Source organism: Suricata suricatta, chromosome 8 (assembly GCF_006229205.1).
Source record: "Suricata suricatta isolate VVHF042 chromosome 8, meerkat_22Aug2017_6uvM2_HiC, whole genome shotgun sequence".
Classification (NCBI taxonomy): domain Eukaryota; kingdom Metazoa; phylum Chordata; class Mammalia; order Carnivora; family Herpestidae; genus Suricata; species Suricata suricatta.
In genome coordinates this window covers 29,422,881-29,434,595 of record NC_043707.1, presented here as the reverse complement: position 1 = coordinate 29,434,595, position 11,715 = coordinate 29,422,881, and the positions used below count along the sequence as shown (strand labels likewise).

At 47.9% G+C, this 11,715-nt stretch overlaps 1 protein-coding gene across 4 annotated transcripts in view; it reads left to right on the top strand.

Moving 5' to 3' along the window:
• Window positions 1-11,715, top strand: part of STYXL1 (serine/threonine/tyrosine interacting like 1) — a 67,156-nt gene that overhangs the window by 639 nt on the left and 54,802 nt on the right. For 2 of the 4 annotated variants that reach the window (XM_029947653.1, XM_029947652.1), the window contains exon 1: window positions 49-255. The exons of 1 other annotated variant lie outside the window; for it this stretch is intronic. The gene's annotated coding sequence lies outside the window, so the exon portion shown is untranslated. Of the gene's footprint in view, window positions 1-25; window positions 256-11,715 lie in introns of those variants that run through there. One more of the 4 variants, XM_029947651.1, reaches the window with a different exon arrangement.

The following is an 11,715-nucleotide window of genomic DNA, read 5'->3' as shown; positions in this document are numbered from 1 at the left end:
GAGTGGCCGAGCTTCCGGCCCCGCCCACCTCCCAAGTCTCGCGGTAGCGTGTCCATCTCTGGGTTGTGGAGGAGACCGAAGGCCGGGGAACGATTTCTGCGAGCAGGAAGCGCGGTCAGGGCCGGCTCATAGCGCCAACAGTTCCGTGCGGCCGGTGGGGGAGCCGCAGTCGCGAGTGGGAGGGAGAGTTCGCCCCAGAGTGGTGGAAGAGGTCGAGATTTAGACTGGAAGAGCCTTAGAGGAGCCATTTTGCAGGTGGGGCTCCAGACAGAGGCTCTGACAGGGAGAGGGGTCAAGATCGCGCTACAGGCCCGGCAGAGGGGGTGCGGTCCGGGCCCTAGACCTCAGCCCAGCCCACCTAGCCTGCTCCGGAAGGCAACAGGGGCTCCGAGCTCAGGACGTTTAAAAAAAGGGGGGTGGAGGGGGAAGAGGTTGAGCCCTGGGGGTGGTGTGGGAGGATGGGGGTCCCCTCTCATCAGTCGCTTCGATGCACGCTTCCCTCCCCCATCTCACGCACGCGTACAGCCCACCCACTAGTGCCCTCGTCCCTCGAGGGCACAGGATCCTCTGTTAGGATTTACAGAGCTTTACAGCCACAGCACCGTGGGCGAGGCACTGTCCTACGAGTTTGCAGGGAAGCAGCCTCGTGTTGCAGAGGAGGAAACTAGTATCGAGGTGGTAACTCGCCTGGTCACCCGATCCCTACTCTTCAGGTGTACCCAGACATGCGGTGAACACGGCCACGTTGTTTCTGCTTTAGGTACAGCGAAACCGTGGCTTGAAGCCTAGTTATAAGTGGATTTGTTCAGAGTTTATCCAGACAGGAAGTAAAGCTGTGTTTCTTGCTCATAAGGAACTTCCCACTTAAATGTATAAGCTGAATTAGAAGCTTCATTTCTGCCCCCCCCAACTATTTTCTGCGTATACAGATAGTTCCTTGCCCTCAAAAAGTTCAGAGTCAAGGGGGCAGATAGAGGTGCAGCAGGTTGTTGGTTTAACGAGATCCACCCATTTTCTTGCCTTTAAGGAGCCGAGTCTAGTGGGAGAGATGGGCAGATTGCAGGCAGAATGATAGGGGCAACATTAGGAGAGTTAGGTGTGATGGGAACAACAGGTGCATCTAACCCACATTTGGGGTGGGGTGGGGTCCCCAAGAGGGGATCTCAGGATTCAACACAAGCTGAGGAATTCAGGAAGAATAGAGTTACTCAGTGGGACCATTCAACTCTAGAGGAGGGAGGGATCTTTGCCTGGGTGTGGGAGTCCGCGTTTGAGTTGAGAAAGAAGAGTCCAAAGTAAAACCTGGGCCTAGGAAAGCCTAAGTTTACAGTTGGTGAATAGATCCTCTCTGTTGGAGTGGGGACATGCAGAGGAGCAGTGTCCTTTATTTTATCACAAACTGTTCTCTGGTTAATTATTTACTCATCAGTGTTACCACTAGAACTGAGACTACCTTGTGGTCAGGTACCTCTCTCATCTCTGAGTCTTTATTGTCCAGCAGGCTGAAAGTAGATCGCTGAATTTTGGAAGAGTTGAATAGTTTTTAGATAAGGCTGAGAAAAGCAGGTTGCAAAATACACGAAAAACAAAAACCAGATTGTGCAGGAGCTATGAATGTTAGCTGAGAAGTTTCTATTTTATTCCTTGGGCAGCAGGTGTTTACCAAGGGCTTTGATGATGCCATGGGCACTACGGGGAAGATTGGACTGGCCTTGGCGTGCCAAGGATTCGGATGGAAAGATGTGGAGGGCAGGCCGATTGTTTGGGAGGCTATCCTAGGAGATGCTAAAGGTCTGAGTTATGGTGACCATAGACATGGAGGGAGTGGGACCAATGAGGAAGTCTCAAGGGAAGAATTGATTAGTTTGTGAGTTTAAGAAATGAAAGATGGGGCACCTGGGTGGCTCAGGTGGCTAAGCATTCAACTCTTGATTTTGGTTCAGGTCATGGTCTCACGGTTCATGGGATCGATCCCCACGTTGGGTTCTGTGTTGACAGTGTGGAGTCTGCTTGGGATTCTCTCCCTTTCTCTGCCCCTCCTCAGTGTGCACTTGCTCTCTCTCACTTTCAAAAAAATTTAAAAAAAAAAGAATGAAGGGATGTGGAAAATCCAACTGAGAAGTATATAGTACAGAAATGGGATTCAGAGGTTATATGGAAGGAGAGCTGGCCAGAGGCAAAAAATAAAGAACCCCATTTTAGATGGGTTGAATTGGAAGTGATGGCGAGTTGTCCACAGAAATATCAGTGGACAGGTGGGGGGAGTCACTCCAACATGAAATACAGGATTGAAACCCATGAGAGAAGCCAGGGATGAAGGCATCCCTGTAGAAGGGAGAGATGAGGCCCTGAGAAAAATGTGAATCACAGAGCTCAGACTCCTACATCTGGGGCTCAGTCCCCTCCTTCTCCTTGCCAAGTTGTCTCCTCAGGCTGTCCCAAACAACTTGACTGCTAGAAAAGCCCGCCTCCTATTCAGTTCCTAGCTGCTTCCCTTCAAATCCCAAGATTGCTCATAACCATATTAACAGTTACTATTAAGCAGTGACTGTGCTCTGTTTGTGTGACTGTTACACTGAGCGTGTAGGGCCTCATTCAGAAAGCCCACTGCCTGTTATCTCCACTCTTGCTTTATTTCTTTGCTTGCTCATGGATCACCCCTAGTCATCAGAACAGACTTTGTGTAATAGCTGTTATGTCCAGTTTACGTTAGTAGTCAAATCTCAAGTGAATTCAGTGTCAAAGCTTCTCTTCCCTTCTTAAGCTTGTTTTAGGCTCCCACCCTTGGAAGGGAGAATGCTTGGCTTCTCCATTTCTCCCATCTTGCTTCCTCCCCCCCAAGACTGTGGCTTCGGACTGTGGTTTTAGGAGTAGAGGTAGGGGCAGGAAAGGTCCCTTTGTCATCTGGTATTATATACTCTGAGTTTGACAGGAGTCTGTAGTTGATTATCTTCCATATGGTGCTTGGGTGGGTCTCTAGCTGCAGTTCCTTTGACCTAAGGGGTTATGCCTCAGTCTTGCTTTCAGTTGTTCCTCCGTTCCCTGGTGTCTGGAATTCCCTACTACTTGCAGTTGACCCAATGTCCCTCCAAGGAGTCATCTTGGGTGAAGTCCCTTTATGATGGCTTCTAGCTGGCCTTCTCTCTTACCCACATTTGATCTATAGGAAACTCTTATGCATCCTTTGCCCCAACAAATCCTGGAGTGGGAGTGGGGGGTGCAAGGTGTTTCAAATGCATCTGCCTCTCATTGCTTTGCTAATAGCTAGCCAGCATTGACTTTTCCAGGCTGGGGCCCAGCACTAGCTTCAGAGAGAGGGCATAGGCCAAGCTGGTCTAGGGATTTTTCTCTCTGGCTTCTTGAATTGTTTCAAGAAAACATAGTCTTGTGAATTCTGGAATCCAGAAGGATGCTATTGGAGGGGGAGAGCTTTGAGATGCTGAAAGGAGAGAAGGATTAGATGGGAGAGGATGAAGTCAGGATTCCAGGAGAAAGCATAAGTCCCCCAACCTGGGTGGGGCACAGCTGGCTGGGAAGGGCTATTCACATTCAGTGGCCTTAACTTTCCCAGGCAAGAAAGAGGAAGTGAGAGGAGTTGCTCAATGGGGACCCAAGGAGGGTTGAGGTTTGGATAACAGTTATAGCAACTGAGAAAATTCTAGGCAAATGAACAGTGAGAAAGGAATTAGCTGACAGCCGTGGAGGCCAAGCTGAATTCTGCAGTTGTACTTCCTGTGTGTCCAAGTCCACATGGTTTCCACAGCCCAGACTGTAGACCAAGGCCATTGCTGTACAGGTGGGGCTACACACACCTATCTACACACGCACCTGAGTATTCATATCTTTGAACACATAAATGTGGATCTACACAGGGGATTTATTTTTATTGCCATACAGTTTGTGTACAATACGGTATATAGATCTTAAGCATTCAGTTGGCTATTTTACTATTTACACCCTTAACCATTCCCCCCAAACAATCTATAGAACATTTTTGTTATTCCAGAAACTTCCTTCATGCTCCTTTTCATCAGTCCCCCAAGACTGGTGCTTCTATCAGCATAGTTTCATTTTGCCTGTTTTTCATTGTATATCTTTACATATGATATGCAAATACATTGACCCCCTCCTTGCCCACCCTTTATGTACACAAGCCATACACATTGACGTATACTGACCATTTTGTGGCTTATAATCGGCTTAGACCATGGTCATGGGCTATCATTTTTCTGCTATTAGATGCCATATATGCTAATCTATGTATATGCTGGATACATATGCTATAATGTGTGTGTGTGCATATATATATATATATACACACACACGCATATGCTATATGTGCTAACCTATCCCCAACCCTAAAATTGTATCTCAAATGAAGTGCTTTTTTTCAAAAATTTTTAAGTTTATTTATTTTGAGAGAGAGTGTGAGCAGGGGAGGGGCAGAGAGAGAAGGTGAGAGAGAATCCCAAGCAGGCTCTGCACTGTCAGCTCAGAGCCTGATGTGGAGCTTGAACTCCTGAACCATGAGATCACGCCCTGAGCCAAAACCAAAAGTCGGAAACTTCACCAACTGAGCCACCCAGGCTCCCCTCAAGCAGAGTATTTTAAATCTCTCCTTTCAGATCCTTGGGGCTAAAATAAAAAGTTAGAAAGGTGGTAATCTTGCATGAGTTTATTTTTCTCTAGGTGCTCTAGGATATTTTCAAACAGAACTGTATTGGGATAAATAGTTTTAACTAAGTTGTGGCTCATGCCTGCCAGAAGTCAAAGGGCTGGCTTGCAAGACCCGTTCCGGCCGAACACATAGAGGGTGGTGGGCCCGCAGCAGCAGAGGCAGCAGGAAGCACTGGCAAGGAGCTCCCGAGAGCTGAGTCGACAGTGGTGGCTGATCTGAGTCGGAAGCAGAGCCTTTGGTCTCCCAGATTAGCCTGAGGTCAGCGAAGTAGGAGCAGTGCCAAATCCAGAGCCTGGTCAGGGCTGAGGACCTGTGCTAGAGGTGTAGAAACAGGCCTGAGCTAATCAAAGAGCAGACGAGAAGCAAGTGCTGGCAGCTGAGTGGGAGGAGATGAGACCAGATGTCATGGTCCCGGCCTTTGGGAGACTGTTGCAGTTCACCAGCCCCCACCTCTGATGGGTGAATTGCCTGCATAGACCTGTCACTCTCAGGATGTTAGGGTACCTCTTAGGTGTGTGTAGTGCACCTGGGTTTGGGGACATGGAAGGCAAGGGATGGGGATGTGGGCAGCTGGGTCTGGGCGCCTGACACCCATACCTGTTGCTTCCAAAATACAGGGAATCTGGCAATCCCTAACAGTAGGACCTGGTTCTCCTCTGATTTCGAGACCACTTGGGTTCTCCACAACCCTGGGGTGCTATAGGCTGGGGGTGTGTGCTCTAGTTTTGTCAAGAGGCAGGCTGTGATCGAGGAAAGACTGCCAGGTCCTTTAGGATCTTGACCCTCGGGCAACACCAAAGGCTCCCTCTAACAACTTGGCCAGCTCCTGCTCCGCTCCTTGTCCTGAGATTCTCTGAATGGTGTGCTGTGTCTACTGGATTTGGAGCTGTCGGAGGCTCCTAGGTGAAGTTGAAAGGAGAGAGAGCAAAGGAGTAAAGGAACTTCTGTTTCCTGAGCTCCTGCTCCACGCCAGGGCCAATGCTGGGCAATTTACATCTGTCATCTCGACGTCCCATTTCTATAGCCTTTCCAGTGTAATCCTGTGTAAACTGCCTCCATTTACAGGTGACTGTGTTAAAGCCTGTCCCTGTATTTAAGCCTTGGTTGTCCTGGCACAGCCCTTACTTTACACTGAGAACCAGGGCATAGTCGGGGTAAGCTGTGGACCCTGAGCCACAGCCCAGTCCTCTGGTGCCTGCTCACCCTGAGCCAGGAACCCACAGTAAAGCTTATGGGCGGGCTTCTCTGGGAGCCTGGAGCATTGCCTCTTCTCCACCGGAAGCAGATGCCCATACGTTGTGTCCACCCAGTCTGTGTCAGGCCGAGCAGTAGACCAAGCTCTCTGTCCTGGAAGTCCTTTGAGAAGCTTGATGTGAAGCCCAGCCTCTGCCAGAGATACTATCAGCCAGAATGGAAGCCCTCGTGTGCTGGTCAAACACAGGGAGGGAAGAAGGGCTGAGTCTGGCCAGTTTCCAGCTTCATCTCAGATTGTGACAACCGCTAATGAAACATCTCGTCCTAATTGGCAGTTTTCCCCAAATATAGACCTTGTGTTTTCACTGGAGCGGAGTTTACCAGCCCAGCTATGTCCAGACAGCACTGGGCTGACAGAGAGAGAGAGAGAAGGAGAGAGGGACAGAGAGGGAGAGAGGGAACACACCTGGTTTGGAGGGAGGTCAGGCCTCTATAGAGGAGGGTGAAGAACTTCCCTCCTGGTGGGTATGTAATGTGCAAGGTGTTTTGAGTGGCTCTGCCTGCCACCCAAAAAGCCATGTGGGTTTCTCAGACTGGTCAATTCATAGGAGGATTAGTCTCTGACCCCCTGAGGCCAGATCCTCGAGGTGCTTCCACCAACCAGTCTTCCCACCTGCCTGCCCCATTCCCCGACAAGAACTATTACATTGACTCCCCCCCCCCCCCCCCCCCCCCGCCAAGTCTCAGAAAGCCTATCTCTGCTGAAAGAGTCCATGGAGGATGTCTTAAACTTGCCATTCTGAGACTACTCTTTTGAACAGGCCATTAGGGAAAGGAGGCTTGATAGAAATAATTATACTCTGTCAAGGCTGCTAGGATAAACATCTGATTGAGGAATCAAATCTTTATTGTAAAACACACACACACACACACACACACACACACACACACACACACAATTGATCTTGGGAAAACATTTTGTCCAAACGCTACTGGGGGGAAAAATAAGAATCGGTTGTCTACGGAATGAAATCAAGGAATTAAATTGGTGTTAATGGAGCTCACGAAGGAAAATACTTTTGGTGAAAACTTGTCAATATTAGTTTAATAGTCTGTGTAAAAGCTCAAAATGTCAGAATATTCTCAGGGCCCAACAGCCAAGACAAGAACATCATCAACCTTGTAGAGGTGGGAGCAGCACTGAAAGAATTGGAGAGCCTTTCACTTGCCCAGGCTGGCAGTGCCCATGATCTGAGCTCACGGGGCCGCATCCTCCTTTAGTAAAGAACTGTGCTGTTGGGTGGACAGGGCAGGGGTTGGTGTGTGTGTGTGTGTGTGTGTGTGTGTGTGTGTGTGTGTGCACGCGTGTGCCATTTGCTTAAATGTTGACTTCAGCTCAGGTCATGATCTCCTGATTCATGAGTTCGAACCCTACATCCGGCTCTCTACTGTCAGCACAGAGCCCGATTTGGATCCTCTGTCACCCTGTCTCTGACCCTCCCCCACTCGTGCTCACCTCTCAAAAATAAGCATTAAAAAAAAACCCCCAAAACTATGCTATTAGGTTTAGGATCTGTGCTTATGCCTCTCATACTTGATCAGTAGATGAAGGCAGTTCTTGCTTGATCAAGGAGAGATCTTCCTTAGAGAAGGAGAGAACTCTGGAGGAGTTGATCCTTGGGGTGGGTTTTCACCTGGATGCCACTAGTGAATCCGGGCTTTCAGAGGCAGATCTGGGATGTGACTGGGGGTGGGAGTGGGGAGGTCCATGGGCGCTATCTGTATGGCCTCAAGTCAAGATGGCCCTATTGGTGAAGGCAGTAATGGTGGCTGACCATTCAACATGTGCTTATTGAGCACGATTTACCAAAAATCATGGGCACTGGGTGAGGATATAGTGAACAAGAACATTTCTGGAGGATAAGACTGGTGGTAAAGCAAGCAAACAGATGAGTGCAGTCGTGTCAAATGGTGGCAGTGAAGTGACGACAATGACTCCCATAGTTTGAAAAGATCACCCTGAGAGCCATATAAAGATTAGATCATAGGGATATAGCAAGAAACCAGAAGAGTGGTTGGGAAGTCTGGCATCATCAGGAGACAGATGATAGTACTTTGGTGTAGATATTAGCTCTGGAGCTGGAGCAAAACGGATGGGTTTTGAATGTGTGTAAGTACCAGAGCTAATAGACTGGATATGAAGGGCCGGCGGAAAAGAGGGATTCAGGGTGTGGACTTGAGTAGCTAGGTGGATAAGGATGCTGTCTTCTGAGACCGAGGAAACTAAAAGCTATTGGAGGTGTGGGCACACGTGAATTGAAAGTTCTGTTTTGGCCGTGTTATGTTTGAGATGTCCAATGATGGCATCCAAGTGGAGTCAAGCCCAATGGAGAAGTCAAGCAGGACTGTGATTTGGTACTCGTTGGTTTATAAATGGTATTCAAATCACTTAGACTCTAGATCTTTCAATTTTTTTAATGTTTATTTTATTCTATTAATAAAAATTTTTAAAATATTTATTTATTTTTGAAGGAGAGTGAGACAGAGTGTGAGCAGGGAAGGGGGTAGAGAGAGGGAGACACAGAATCCAAAGTAGGCTCCAGGCTCTGAGCTGTTAGCACAGCGCCTGACGCAGGGCTCAAATTCATGTACCGTGAGATCATGACCTGAGCCAAAGTCGGCCACCTAACCAACTGAGCCACCCAGGAGCCCCTTTAATGTTTTATTTTTGAGAGAGAAAGAAGAGAGAGAGAGAGAATATGAACGAACTAGAGAGAGACAGAGTATGCATGGGGGAGGGGCAGTGAAAGAGAGGGAGACACAGAATCCGAAGCAGACTCCAGGCTCTAAGCTGTCAGCACAGAGCCTGATGCGGGGCTACTGGGAGATTATGATCAGATATATCTAAATGTATCTTTTTATTTTCAATTTAAGAGAGAGAGTACAAGTGGTAGAGAAACGGGGGTGGGGGGGTGGGGAGAGAATATGAATCCCAACACAGAGCCTGATGCAGGGCTCCAGCTCCTGAACCATGAGATCATGATGATCTGAGCAGAAACCAAGAGTTGAACACTTAACTGACTGAGCCACCCAGGAGCCTCATGGACTTTCTTAACATGAGGAGGTTGAGCCTCCCACACAGAAGACCAAGTAGCAACAAACAGAGAGGAAGAAGAGAAGCCTGGGGAGTGGAGTGTCCTAAGGGGTGTTGAACTGGGTTACGTGCTGAGACTCCATCCTTTGAGCCCAGGGAGAAGTGATAAAAGGCTTAGGCAAGATGGACATTGTTGATGACCTTGATAAGAGCAATTCCTATGGTTTGATGGGCTCCAGGGCAGAAGGTTGCATTTCTTTCCTGTTGAGAATATTTCACATGTAATTTCATTAACCCACACACAAAAGAGAGGTAGGGAGGTACTTATCTTGGTTTTTAGAGAAGTGGCAGTATTGCTATTACCCTCATTTTATAGAGGAAGAAACTGAGGCACAGAGAGGCTTATGACTCCCTCCGTGGTCAGGCAGCCGACAGTAAGTGGTACAGCCAGTATTTGAACGTAGAGAGTCTGAAGGTGAGGACGTGGAGGCAGTGAGCAGCCTCTCTGTAAAGGAGAACAAAGATGGTACTGAGAATATTTACCTGCTGACAGGAACGATACATGTGGAGACTGAAATTGGAGATGTTGGAGGGGAGGCTGAGAACCAAAGTCTGAGTTAGTGGAAAGGATCCTGGGCTCGTGGTGAGCAGGGTGGCCTTTCCCAGGAGCTTCTACTAGATCTGAGGTGGATCCTAACTGTCCTGAGCAAGATTACCCCTAGACTCAACTTCTCTCCCGCATGCCTTCTGCTGGCCTCCAGAGGTCTGCTGGGTAACTGTAGCCCCCACCCTTGCTAAAAGGTAGCCTCCCTGTAGGAAGGAGCTGCACAGGTGCAGCCTTTTCCCTCCGTGTCCTTGGGGCACTAGAGCCCAGGCTGGATGGGTAGTTCTGTCAATGCACGTCAGCGATTCTCCATCCAACTTTGACCTCCTTCATCCCTGTCCTAAGCCTACAAGGTCCTTCTGCAGGGTGTTGGCTTATCACTCTCTAGCGGCTGTCACACCAGCCTCCCTCAGACTCTGTCAAGAACTGAATGTTCTTGCCTTCTTCCCCCTCTCTCCCTTCTCTGCCTGGCTAGGTCTTGCATCGCCTCCTGATTCTGCCTAGCAGCCCCATCTCAGCCCTCCCTCTCTAACTGCTCCAGCAAGATGAGGCCCTCCTGTTAGCTCGTCCTCCAATACGGGATGCTGACCCTTGTAGTGTTTGTTTTTCCTGTTTATAATGTGGTTTTTGGCCCAATGTCCATATTCTATGCTAGGCTGTAATTTTCGTGAGAGTAGGTCTATTTCACCAGTTATTTCCAGTGCCTGGTATATAGTAGGTGCTCAGTGATGAAATGAAAGAAGAAAGGAATCAGTGACTATATTGTAGACTACTTGGGATTTCTCTGGCTGTATAATACTTGATTTTCCTCGACACACATTTGACTACAAATTTTTGAAGCTTTCCAGATTACCTTCATGATTATTTTCATCTTTGGTTGAAGGTGTGTTAAAGAGTTTAATCCAGTATCTTTGGCCATCCATTTAAAATAGAAAGAGGGGGGCGCCTGGGTGGCTCAGTTGGTTAAGTGTCCAACTTTGGCTCAGGTCATAGATCTCATGGTGAGTTTGAGTCCTGCATCAGGCTCTACACTGGCAGCTCACAGCCTAGAGCCTGCTTCGTTTTCTGTGTCTACCTCTCTCTGCCCCTCCCCCATGCTTGCTCACACATACACTCTCAAGAATAAACATTAAAAATTTATTTAAAATAAAATATTGGTATAAAAACAGACACATAGACTAATGGAATAGAATAGAGAACCCAGAACTGGGCCCACAAATGTATGGCCAATTAATTTTTGACAAATCAGGAAACAGTATTCAATGGAAAAAAGACCGCCTCTTTAGCAGGTGGTGCTGGGAGAACTGGACCACCTTCTTACACCATACACAAAAATAAACTTAAAATGGCTGAAGGACCTGAATGTGAGACAGGAAACCATCAAAACCCTCGAGGAGAAAGTAGGAAACAACCTCCTTGACCTCAACTGCAGCAATTTCCTGCTTGACACATCCCCAAAGGCAAGGGAAATGAAAGCAAAAATGAACTATTGGGTCCTCATCAAGATAAAAAGTTTCTGAACTGCAAATGAAACAATCAAAAAAACTAATAGGCAACTGACAGAATGGGAAAAGATAGTTGCAAATGACATATCAGATAAAGGGCTAGTATCCAAAATCTACAAGGAACTCACCAAATTCCACACCTGGAAAACAAATAACCCAGTGAAGAAATGGGCAGAAGACATAAACAGACACTTCTCCAAAGAGGACATCCAGATGGCCTACAGGCACATGAAACGATGCTCAACATCACTCATCAGGGAAATACAAATCAAAACCACACTGAGATACCACCTCACGCCAATCAGAGTGGCTGAAATGAGCAAATCAAGAGACTATAGATGCTGGCGAGGGTGTGGAGAGGCGGGCACACTCCTACACTGTTGGTGGAAATGTAAACTGGTGCAGCCGCTCTGGAAAACAGTGCGGAGGTTTCTCAACGAACTATCAATAGAACTCCCCTATGACCCAGCAATAGCACTGCTAGGGATTTACCCAAGGGATAAAGAAGTGCTGATGCATAGGGGCACATGTACCCCAATGTTCATAGCAGCACTGTCAACAATAGCCAAATCATGGAAAGAGCCTGAATGTCCATCACTTGATGAATGGATCAAGAAGATGTGGTATATATACAATGGAG